Below are 13,245 nucleotides of genomic sequence, written 5' to 3' on the forward strand. Positions count from 1 at the left end.
CAGAAGTTTAGCAGCAGTTTGCAGATAAGCACAAACAAGGCAGAGATGCAAACATGAGACCAGCCTAGCAGGGTCAGGCCAAAGGTCTGAGTTCTTGCTACACCAGGTGCCCAGATAAGAGCACAAGAACAGGGCAAATGTATTGTGGCATTTATATACCCTAAGTTTACTCACTTAGCTTCCAGCAACTGGCGGCTCAGGTCTTCCCAAGCCAGAAGTAGTATACCAATACTTACTAGTATATTAATCTTTTACTGTGTTTAATTTTATTACTTTATCTAGTCTCTTTTTTAGTCTGTGTAACTTTTGGCGCTCACAAATTCCTGCAGCAAGGACCTTCACATTTTAATCCAGTCTGTGAAGAAGTACCACCAAACATTTGCTGTTTGCTGTGAACACGCTACTTGCTCATCTATTATGCGAGAACTAGGGGCAGCAAATAAAACAGCAGTTAGCTATTCACCTTCCCTGTGCCATTCATGATTTTGTATTCTACTGTAACACCCCAACTCTGCCAGCTCTTTTCTTAGCAAATATTCCTCCTCCAATCATTCCCCTGTAATATTCTTTGTACAAAGGAAAAGCTGATGTACTGGCAGAGGCGAGCTGTCTGCTTCAACAAGGTGCTTGTAAGGGAATTTGATCTCCCAGGCTACTGAGACCTGGACCAAGAGACCTTGCCAAGTTGTGATTGCTTAAACTCTTGCATTTTGCGGTAACGAACACTTCCTCGTGCATCTACTAGAGTCTGCGCACAGCTAGTTGTGAGCTGTAAAATAGGTCATATAGGAATGGCAAAAGCAAGATACCCTTTCTTGTTATTGCTAAAATGAGAAAACACTTCAGTGAACAAAAATTTCTCAAAATAGCTTGTGTTGTGCTTTCTGCTCATCTCTCTCTTTTTGTGCCATTTAAGACATGGAAGACTGAAGAGTGGAGGTGAGGCCAGTTTCTTCCTTGACATATTTACTTCAGACTTTCTTTGTGGGTTTTGGGTGGTTTGTGGCTACACATGCGTATGTATGTTAATTCACTGGACACTACCCTAAGATTAAGGCAGAACTGGTCAATGAACTACCTGGCTACTAAAAAACTGAATGAGGCAGTTCAGACAAATAACTGAAAACAATAAAATAAATTAACATAAATCCCCAGCTTTTTTACATGATGCTAAAATTCCTCTTAGGAGAATATTGTACATATTCTAGACTGCAAGATTACCTCCAGCTCTGATAGCTGATATTCACGCATGCTTCCGGATGAGTCTTCTGATAAAGACATTTCGGATTTCTCATAAGATGTGCTTATTGTTGCATTTGTTCCCACAGTGTTTATTCAACTTTGCAAGGCCTAAGTCTTGTATTCATGCTATAATGCTTTGAAACCATGAGATGTGTCACTAAAACACCTAGAAAAACAAGTGTGTTTGTTACTTTGTGAACCTCAGTTAATCCAGTACTAAAATGGGATGAAATCTTGGCTCCATGAATGGCAGCAGCAAAATTCACACTGACATTAAGGAGGTCAAGAATCTACTGACTTCTTATGCCTTGCCAAGTGCTGCAAATCTGTTTGTGCTGGTGTCTGTAAAATGAGATATGAGATAGAAACACAAGGATTCAAACTCAAAACTTGGTATTTCTCTATGGGAATCTGTAACTCTTCCATTGGGTCTCCTGATGGGCATTCTATATCTTTCTTTTTCATGGCTGCTTTTGAGTGTTTCTGGTGTGACCAAGCAGGGTGAGCACTGGTTGCGCATCCAAATGTACCAGGTATACTGCGTCTGCATCGGGATGTTAGTGAATGTTGGCATCAGGAGATTAGCAAGGTAAGAGTCTGGTAAGAAAAGCCTTTTCTTTAGAAACATTCTTCTGCACCCTATGGCTGAGGGACAGGGTTCAGTGCATGTCCAAATGTTGCAGAATTCCTCATCATTGTGCCTGAGAATTTACGTCCTACCAAAAATTACTGGTCTAAAATTGGCACAATGGTTCTCTGGAAGTGCCAGCTCTTCAAAACATGGGAGGTACACGTGGTATCTGCTCTCCACTCTCCAAGAGCTGGGAATCTACCTTAATGAACTTGACTGATCAGTTTCCACTGTCCCACATGAATAACGAAATCCCTTCAGCTTTTTTCATAGAGTTCACCTTAATTTCCTCAGTTAAAACATGAAGTGTTGCCACCCTCTGTTCTAGCTGTGGCTCTGCTTCCTTTGTGCAATGCATAAATACAAATACATTCCTCTTGTATTAAGAAGGTTATGCTACAAATGTTATACATTGAGAGGCAGGACAGAGCAATTCAAAGGTAACAGATAGTTGTATGGATACAGTTCCTACAAGACTTCAGGCCAGACTTGGTGTCATTAACTATCATTAGCACTTGGAGCATTGACAATGGCATATTTAAAGTACAGGGGTGGCTTGAATCCATTTCCTAGTGGGCAAGTGTCCACATAACAATAGCACTGCTAGAATTGGCAGTAAGTGGTACACTGGCAGCTTACCCAGAGCAGTCGATGGACAGGAACCTAAGACAGGGATGCTCTCATGTTTTTAGAACTTTTCCAAGATGGGTTTTTGACAGACTGCTGGGGAAGCCAACTGTCCTCCTGCTTGGCCTGTATTGCTAAGGTGCTAGCATGGCACTGTTCCCATTCCCTAAAGACATGTTTAATCTTTGACAAGGCACAATGTTTGATAGCAGAGTTGTTTATATATGCATGTGCTCAGTTGAGCTGAGGCGTGCTGCACTGTTAATGCCACATCACTCACTGAATGGTCTTCTGAACTCTTCTTCTGGTAGCCTTTTTCTGCTGAACAGAGAGAAAAATGGCCACATTTTAATCATTAAGCCCCATTTTCTTAGAAGCAGCTCTGTCCACAAAGATACTGCCTATGAAATCCTTTAGTCACAAGAAATAAAGCCAATGATTGATTTGTATTCTGCAATGCACCCTCTGGCTAAAACCAAGTTATAAGTACGAAATGGCTGAGACGGGGCTTGTGAAAGGGCAGTTATGTGAGTGGCACTAGAAGAAAAATGTTAATAAAGGGCAGTCCATTGAACTGAGGTTAAATACTTTCATACTTCTCAACCAACTCAGAAATGTCCCTGAATTCTCATTAAAAAATGTTCTTCATAATCTGATGTTTTACCTCATTAAGGAGAGGGGATCTTGAGGATGAAGAAATATCACTTTGTTGAGGAGAAATAAAGGTAACAGGGGTATAGCTTAAAAAATCCTTTTTTCCTTTCATTTTCTTTAAGCATTTTTCTTGTCTTTGTGTTCATTTGTCTTGGCTTTATTTTATTTTTAAAGTTTTGAGGGTTTGGGGGAGGATGGGGGTGGTTTTGTTTTATTGAAGAAACAAACTTCAAGAAGTTTGAAGGCTTGTCCCTAATTGTGTGCAGGCTCATTTGTGCTCCTGATGTGGAACCAAGTCAGGAGCGCAGCCAGCCTTCCTACTGCCACATGAGGCACCAACCCTACCACCAACCCAGATCACCATCCCTCTCCCACCCCAGTGCCCCTCACAACACTCCCAGGAGCAGGCAGAATCTGGTCCCAGATAGGATTTGAGATTTTGGGGTTTTCCAGACTGTGCTGGAAGTCTCAGAGAAACAAAACACCACCAGGTATTGGACAGTATAGTCCTGCTTCCAGGTTAAAAATGGCTAAATTCCCAATATAATGGGAAAGGACTTTACAAAAGTTAGCAAAAGCCTGTTGTTTGAGTCAGGGTTTGGGATGTCATGAAGTCCGACTGACCAAGAGTCAGCTTGCGGGAGTTTATATTAGGCACACAATATGAAGCTTGGGTTTAATCCAGAACATTGTGTGCCTCACCGGTGGGATTTTGGATCTGGCACTTTGGTTTATCCTGCAGTTGTGCTAGTTTTCAGCTCTGCCACTCCGCACAACCTGGGCTTTGGAGCTCTCTGAGGATGCTAACACCTCATCTCTAATTTAAGCACATAGTCCCAGGGAAGTTTCCTTTCTATTATCATTGCCAAGGCAAGTGACTGATAAAAATGGTGTGAATTGACAAGCTGAGTCTAGCATAATGGTGCATGTATGTTAGAGAGAAGCTCTGCAATGGACTGAGGAACATACCTGAATGGAGATTCCCACTCTGTAGCCTACAAAGTGCTGACCTGATGCAGCAAATGGACTGACCTCCAAGAAACTGCTGCAAGGATGGTGTCTCCCTCCTTAGGAAGGGTTGTCACACCTGTGAAGAGCTTTCTCCTGTATTAATGAATGGCATATACCTTGATTTCAAATCATATACATGATAAGCCAACATTTGCTTGAAATTTAAAATTAGGATAATATAGCATTTTCATGAGTGCATGAGCTAAATAAATACTTATCTAGTTACAGCTGGCATGTTTGAAGTTCAGGGCACATTTAATTTTGGACTTTTCTTAACAAAACATTTAACCTTTCTTGTGTAGGAAATGATAGATTTCAAACAGGTCTGTCTGTATTGACTGAGTAGTGTTTTTTCTGCTAGAGAACTGTTTAATCCTGAGAAAACTCAGATCTGAAAACCCCTTCGTTGGCTGAAATGCTCAAAGATTTAACAAATTCAGCAAGTGGGAAAATTAATCTTTGAATAGAAGAAACAATCTGACAAAATAAGCCATAAAAGTAGGTGCCAGGTGTCGTGAGGAAGTTCTTCATGCAGCACTTGCTTAATGTATACTCAAAATGCATCCACTTTTGTTCGAAGATCCAACAAAACATATGAAATTGGGTTACACCAATTCTCTTGATCTATGAATCTTCCACTGTGTCAAAGATAATACACCAAACAAACTTACATGTAAATGGTGTGATAAAATGATCTACCGTATACATTATCATCCATTAATATTGCTGGGGCTAATGCATTTCATCTGTCATACACTTTGTTTTATATTATCCCCACCTTACTAAAAAGATACCATAAATGCTGCCAGGTTGACAGTCACGCAGGCTACTGCTGGAAAGCAAAAGTCCAAAGACATGTTTCCCATCGCTGTTTTACCAGTGGCTGCCAGCAAAGAAGGAAACAGTGTGGGTTGGTTATGAGGAAAGGTGGGCTCTGGGCATTGCTACTGTCCCCTGAGCAGCCCAGTCCATTTCTTTATGCCTGTCTCCCTCTTCCATTCATTGCCTGCCCTTTCTTCTGTTCGTAAATAAGTGGAGCTGCATGAGTTTTCACAGTAGCTAGTGGAATGGGCCCCACACTTGGCAGAAGTCTCCAAGCTCTGTAGTATAGCATAGTAAGTGAAAAATAGCAATTCATAATAAGATGAGAGATGCTGAGATCACTCTGACCTTGAATTCTCTGCTGTCTTTTAACAGGGAGAAGGTGAAATCGGACTGAAACATCCCCCTCATTTTGTATAGAGTCACCAATGACCCAGGCTGCATTTGAACCACAGCCCTAGAGGCAAAAGGCTTTGCGTCTCATTGCCAATTCACAGCAAGAACATAAGTTAAGCCCATACGATAATGCTAAGCAAGGGCTGGGTGCTATTAATCCTTATTCACATATCTACACCTATTAAAACCTTCACACGTGTGAAGGTTTGCAGGACGTGTTTCTTTATTGTAACGACTGGCCTTTTCATAACTTTCTTAAATCAAATAAAAAATGGAATTATCTGCCAAAAAAAAGAGGAAAAAAAAGACAAATGAAAGAATATGTGGCTTTCTTCCACAGACATATTGTGCTGCACGGTGTTGTTTGGCTTAAACTGAAGCATTATGTTTTCAGAAGGCAGAGAAGAATGTTTAGACATAATGGTTTAAAGGACTCATTATCACAGGTGCAGCACTTCATTCTCCAATTCAGTCTTGTTACCAGGAAAGCCACCTCTGCAAAGGCTGCCTGGCAGTGTCCCTCCCACCGGAACACTTGCCCTTCTCCCTGGCTGCATAATGTGTGGAGGGCAGGATTATCCGACTCACTAACCATCCCTCTTGGCCCGCATGGCTCTGGGATGCTGGGGAAAATCTATTTGGATGAGATCTTTCAGATTCTGACTTTCAGTGACCCTGTGACAGAACAAGATAGAAAACTGCTGCTTTCTAAAAGGCCAAGTAGTTACTTTCAGCTGCTAACAGATTTCCTCATTCCTGACAGGACTTAAAAGCACCCATTTTAGTTCTTTTTTAATTTTTTTTAATGTAAATTATGGGGTTTAGTCATGAAAACCTTAAAGAATTCTGACAAAAGACCATTCTAGACCTCCTGATGCTTGCATCCTCATGGACTACATGTTGCAGAAGGGAGACCAGGTGGAGTGATGGAAGACAAGAGGCTGCTTTAAAAAGAAGCATTTCCTGATTTTTTCAGCAAACAATGACAACCAGGGGTGAGTGATGGAAGTTGCTTGTCCAGTGCCTTTGTGAGAACAGTCACAGTGCTCATAGGCTGTGTGTTACAAATGCAATTGATCATGATATCACTTTGAGTCCTCTACTGATACATGTGCAATCATGGAGAACAAATCTCTTAATTATTGTCTTGTATGTAATAGTGGTTAATCCCTGATGCTGCTAGGAAGCTATCACAGGTAAATCTCACCTGCCTGAAAGCTGAGCAGCCTTAAATGTAAAATGCAAAGGTTTCTTCTCCTTATGCTCTCTGTGCCCACAATTCCAGTCCTACTTCTTGCCCTCCAAAAAAAACCCATGCCTTTCTCTGAACCATTGCTTTTCTTGCAGAAGCTCCTATCATCACTTCAGTATGTTCATATATCTTTCCCAGGACCACAGTCATCTCTTTTCAAAAGTCATCTGTAAAGAAAGCAGTTTAGGCTATTGCTGTAAAAACACAGCTTCTGAACCCAGTGGTCTGTGGGGCAAGGATGGATACTCAGTCTGGGAGATGTCCTGTAACGTCATGCTAACTCCAAGCCTTCACTTCCTAACGCTCCTATAGGCAGCCTGGTTCTTTGTTAGAGGAAAAGAGGACAAAAGGTTTAAGGTTAAAATTATCAATATTTCACTAATGCCACTTTCTCACATAAAAAAATGGTGGTTTTCATATGTTATGCAATTATGACTAAGATGTTCTGCATGGGATGTAATAAGAAATAATGGCCCACAAAGTCAGGGATACTAAGCAAAGAATTCACAGAGCAATATAAAGGAGTTGTCCCCATTGTACACAGCATGTGGAGGCTGCAATCCTTCTCTATTCATCCTATTTTCTTTATCTGTTGTTGAAATTATTTTATACAAAAGATACTATAGAAAGTAACACGGCCTTCCATTGCCTTGTGCATATCACACTCAGTAAGAATAAAAGCACTTTCATTTTATATGGAAATAAAGATGTAATGTTCATTATGAACACACGTCATCAACCTCAAGTAATCAAATCCAAGCTCTGTCATCAAGAAAAAAGTCTGGTACTGAAAACAAATAGGTCCAGGAAAAGTCTCAAATGTCTCCACTCACCCTAGATGCCATCCAGCATCCCAACTGATGTCAGGTATCAAAAAGCAAGTATATTTATTGCATACACCTGTATTTTTCATCTGAATGCCAGGAAAACCACCCTAAAGTCAGTCAGAACAGAGCCAATAGGGCACTTTGCTCCTCATGAATGCCTAATGAGCTTTTGGGTGCTGGGTTGCTGTGAGTCTAAATGGGCCTCTCAGTGCCCTGGTGAGCTCCCAGTTGATTTTCTGGTTTTAGCGAATACATATTTTCATTTGAAGCCACTGCAAAAATTATTCCATGCTGAAAACAAGTATTCCTGGATCTTATAAACAAACAGTATAAATAAAGAAGCCAGGCCTTCAAGTGTGACTTTGTTCTAGAGGAACACTGAATCCAGTGCATCAACACACGCTCACTCACAGTCACTCTCCTCACCCTCTTTTTAATTTATACTTCCTTTTATTTGCAGACGTCTAAAAAAGAATTCCATAGCATAGCACAATTGGCCCTCAAACAGAAAGCAAAAACACCCAACACTTCACTCAGAGGCTGGAAATGCTGCAGACAGAAATTGTTAAGTCCTTAACATATCAATCCAGAGTTGTATAATTCACATCCAGAGCTGCTACCAAATCACGCGGGGGGTGACTTAATATGTTCCCCAAAGTCCATAATGTTATCCATATCCAGGAAGATATCTGTGCCAGGGCTTTCTTGAATCAAAGCGATGTCCACCAGTCTTCAACTGTGAGCCTGCTGAGAATTTTTTTCAGTTCCTGGCAAATAGATATCTGGCTCTAGTACATGCCAGATTGATGCACTTTGCGACTGATCCCTTAATAATATTCAAGTCTCCTAGCCCCAGAACACAAAAGCTCAGCAACTGCACAGACATCTACCTCCAATATTTTTTTGCCGATATAAAAAAAATCCTATTCTCTCCCTCCCCCAAAATGCACTCATTTTCTTGTGCTCAATCTCACAGTTTTAAACATCTTTGGGGGGGGCTTTTATATAGGTCTAGCAACAAGCAGATTTGGTTTTAGTTTTAGCAAATGTGGAGAGAAACTGTAAGTGAAAGAGGGAAAGGAAAAGAGTAAGGGAGGGAGGAGGAGGGAGTGTGTGTGAGTTTTACACTTGGGGACTACATTACATCTATGCAATATTTTCTAATACATGTATTCATATTAAGATGCCCTGCATGACTTCAGTCCTTCCTCCATCATACATAGCTATTACTCTTAAGCCAAGCCTGTGTGTGGAGCTGTTTTCCAACTGTGATGAAAAATTCCAAGGATATAATTGTTGAAAAGATTAACAACAGCCTATTACAAACAAAGTATTTTTCAGGAATTAAGAGGCAAAGCTAAACAGCCCAGTCTGGCCTGATTTCTTATGTTTTTATTGCATATCCCTAGAAGAGTAAAGGATAGAACTATTTTATAACATTGTGCTGCTGTATAATGCGCTTTAGTTACAATATCATGATATATTAATACCTACCTACACTCCAGTCTTCAGCAGTTCCTTTCATCTGAACAGATGAGATCTAAGATCTAAGATGAGATCTTTTTTTCAGTCTTTTTTGATTTGTGGACCCCTACAAATTTCCTAGGAAAAGTATGGCTGCCCTCTGCATTTCCATATGCAGAGATGGAAATGTTGCGTAGCATCTGCAGAATGGTTTTCCTTAACCTTTTACTGGCAAAGGTAGCAGGAGTCTGTAGGTCACAGACTGAAAACATTTTCTAAGACCTTACAAGTTAATTTAACTGCAAACCCCTTGCTCATTAGGCCAGCAATACCTCCACTTTACAAAGGTGCAAGTGAACAGATATAGAGAATCATTGTCTTCCCAAGAACATCCCCATAGACAGAAACTTTGGTTGGGACGCTGTATCTCCAGACACACTGTTAACCTTCACTCTTCTTGGGCAGGAATAAATCTGTCTGTGTGAAGAGAGATCTTCAGAGATTTGAAAGCTTCTTGCAAATGAAACCACTGAGCCTGTGCCTACCTACAGTGTGGCTTCAAGAGGAAATTTTGCTGCATTTTCAGCAGTACCAAGACTTTTCAAACTGTAATCAGGCTTTTCCCCTCTTCTTTGGATGATGTAAAAATCGCTGCATTCAAGATGTTGTGGGTTTCTCTTTTTTTTTCTTGTGGTGTTTGTTTGTGATACACAAGGAAGACTTAAATTGTAGTCAAAGCTATTTCTTCGCTGCTTGTTTGCATTGCTAGTATAGGTCTTATCTTTCACAGCAGACTACATTACCACTGGAGTGCTTAGAAAAAAATAAAGCAGGACAGCCCATTAAGTGAAGATCAGAAGCTGAACAAATTGGGAAGCTACTTGTCATGGAATTGTTAAAATCATCCGTGTTTGCTTATTTGCGTTTAAACTATAACCTTGTGAAATGTGCGGCTGAGATTAAATCATTGTCCAAGTTTCAGCCCCTGTGCCCTCCCATTACAATGTGTGAGAGTTCCCCCTGAGCATTCTGAGATAAGTCTGGACTATTTTTGTTAGAATAGTTAGTGCATTCAGAGCAACTTGTTCCAGCACAGATAAGGCAAGTGGTGCTTTACGATGTATGAGCTGGTAGTGCTGAAGTGTGTGTTAGAACAGGCTAAGTATCACTTCCTTGTCCACACTGGTAATTTGGAATAAATTGGGACATTCTAGTTAAGCTTTTGCAAAAAAAAAGTATCTTTCATAATCCTCAGGTCAAACTGGTACAGGCTCCAAGATGAACTCCAACACAGAGATTTCCAGACTCTGCATAGTGTACCACTGGTAGTCCATGGGAGGATGGTGGGTCTAAATGTGGTTTTTACCATTTTGAGAAATGCAGCTGATGAGAGTAAGATAAAATTGAGAGTAAGAGAAAAGCTAAAGGCAGTCAAGAGTGTGTGAATTATTTTTGTTTACTAACATAATTCTTCCAATGACTTCAACTGCAAGAGATGTGATGCGTAAAGGAAAACTATTTCATATTTGTGAGTGGGAGAAGGGGTTCACAGTGCAATCTCTGTGCAATGATGGCATTATTAACACTGAAAAAGCAGTGTGGTGAGCAGCAGGACTTGGTCAGTCTGTTCTCCATGCACGTTTCCCTCACGAGCTCCCTGCTCTCTGGCACCCACACTTCCCTATCCCTATGGACCTTCCCTCTGCTGGGTGCTAATTTGAACCTCTGTTATAATCACTAAGTTGGAGAATGTAAATATTCTTGATCTCGCAATCTCCTGTTATATTCAGCTGAAGCTGATCTACGGTTACAAATGTTACAGCGTGATGAGGTGAGCCACTTTTCTCCAAGAAGTCAAGATAAAAGAGGTGAGATTGTCAGCCAACAAAACTAGGGAAAGTTAAACTTCACATATCTCTCTGATGAAAACCAAGCATAATAAATCATTTAGAAAGTAAAACAAAACAAGGGCGCCCTGTGTTGTTAAGAGAAACAAATCCATAAGGATTTTACAGAAACTTTAAGAGTTCTGGTCAAAGTTATCACTTATATCACATATTCCCTTGAATTAATGTTGGTGCCAGTTCCACAGTCTGTATACCCAATGTCACAATCTTGGCATTTTGCTTAAAACCACAGCTCCTGCATGTCTGTCTCTCATAGTCTCTGTGCTTCCTCTATTAAAAGATAGAAATGTCTATCCTTTATGGTCCTTATGGTCGAGATTTCAACGAGGGAATGCAAACAGGAGTGTACTGTAAACTGGCTTAATACTCCAGACAATAAATTTAGGGCATACAAAGACACTTTGTGTTGTCAGCCAGTAGATTTTCCCTTCTAGAAAGTATCATAATTAAAAGCGGAGTTCAGCTCTTGGGGATGTAAACTGTGTGTAGTCTACGCCAGTCCTTTAGGGACTGACTTCAGTCAGAGAAGGAAGACAGGTACCATAGTGAGGTGAGTCACTGCACAGTGGAGGTGTTTTATAGAGCTGGGATGAGTCAGTATTTGGGCCTGTTACTAACTATACAGGACACTCAAGTGGCCAGCTTAAAGCCAGGCGAGACAAAATGCCCTCTGCCGTGTTACTGCTGCCACTGATCTTCAAACTGGCCTGGTTTTACTGCCTGACCCTGCAATGTGCAAAACAGCAGCAGAGCCTCTGCCTGTTGGGTCCCGCTAATGCCAGGGAGGTGAACCTGAAGATGTGAGGACCTGGTCCGTCATGGGCCACAGAATTGCAGGGAAAGGGTTGAAACCAACTGGTGATGAAAGGGCAATTCAAGTTAATACTCTAATATTATTTGGTTGGAAATAGAGGAAGATGTGTTTGAAACAGAAGTGTGGCGCATTTTACCCCCAGAGACAGTAACAAACAACCACTGGAACAAAGTTTGCCTACAGTGGAAGGGGGTTGAAATCTTTAAAACCAGGCCAGATGTCTTTCTAAATGAAATACTGTAGCTCAGTTAGAATTGACAGACTTCAGGCAGGAACCACTTGTTGAAATTCAATGACCTCTGTAATACAGGACCTCAGAGCTGCAGAACATAACAGTCTCCTAAAAATCCTATTTTTATTTATTTGTATTAAAGCAGTGCTTAAATCCAAATAACATCTGCTTGCAGAAAAAAAGAAACATGTTGGTAAAATATTTCTGTTAAACCAAAACTAACATTGCTATTTTCTGCTGAACACTGTACATACCCTTAGTAAAAATAGACAGTCCTTGCCCAAAGAGCGCATTATACACGTTCTCAAATAGAAACACCTAGCTTTGTGCACAGAAAGAACCTCATGGGTTTTAGTAACAGATTCATGCACACATGACCTAATTGGTGCAACAGGATTTCTGTCAAGTACCTGCCTGTCCTGAGGTGGCTATGGAAGGTCATTGACTTGACGACAGCACTTATTTGTCCAGACAAGAACATCTTAAGGTCTGATTCTGTGAGCTTTTGGTTAACCTCCCAAAGGGAGCAATGTGAGTTCACCACTTTTCAGGTCTGAAATCAGGGGAAAGGAAGGATTTTCATATTCCTACAAGATGGTCAATGCTGTCTTGCCAACTTCCCTGTAATTGTCTGGTACTGCAACAGTCAATGTTTCAGTCATAAATCATGTAGCTCCAGTGCCACAGAAAGCATGCAAAATGGGCTGCATGTATTATTTTAGCTGTGCTCTCCTCTCCTGCCTGGACTTAGATTCCTTTAGGTCAGAGGGACAGAGAAAACAAGCCAGAGGACACATGTATATTGGTAACGATGTGCACAGTTCTCCCGGGTCCTCTGCATGCATACTCCTCCTGTCTGGGCCACCAAAGGAATTTGGAGACCAGTGCTATTCTGATTTACATGATCTCTGCTTTCCTCTGCAGCCCTCTTTAGCAAAATCACAGCCTCAGCTCCCTGCCTTTGAGAAGGAGGCTAAACTAAGAGGGCTGGCAAGGCAGAGAGAGAAGCTGGTGCCTCAGGCAAGCAGTGGAGATGCCAATTCTACCACAATGCCTTGAATGCCAGATTATGTCTTCCCACAGATGCAGGAGATGTCCTAAGGGTGCTGTTGCCTGAAGAATTACAGAGGTTCTTGTATAACCTTGAGTTGTTGTAAAAAGGGTGAATGGAGCGGGTGTGTATGATAGACCTGTGCCTCAGGTAAAACAGCAGACTAAATACACTGTGTTTCTTCTTTTGAGTGCAGGGCTCACCCTTGCCCTTTGTGCCTCCCTAATTAGAAAGAAAAGTCTTCAATGGAGTTTTACATCTACAAATGCCTGGAAATCCAAACACAGGCATTTTCCATGAGACGTGCTGATTTAT

Source organism: Melopsittacus undulatus, chromosome 4, assembly GCF_012275295.1.
Source record: "Melopsittacus undulatus isolate bMelUnd1 chromosome 4, bMelUnd1.mat.Z, whole genome shotgun sequence".
In the NCBI taxonomy this organism is placed as follows: domain Eukaryota; kingdom Metazoa; phylum Chordata; class Aves; order Psittaciformes; family Psittaculidae; genus Melopsittacus; species Melopsittacus undulatus.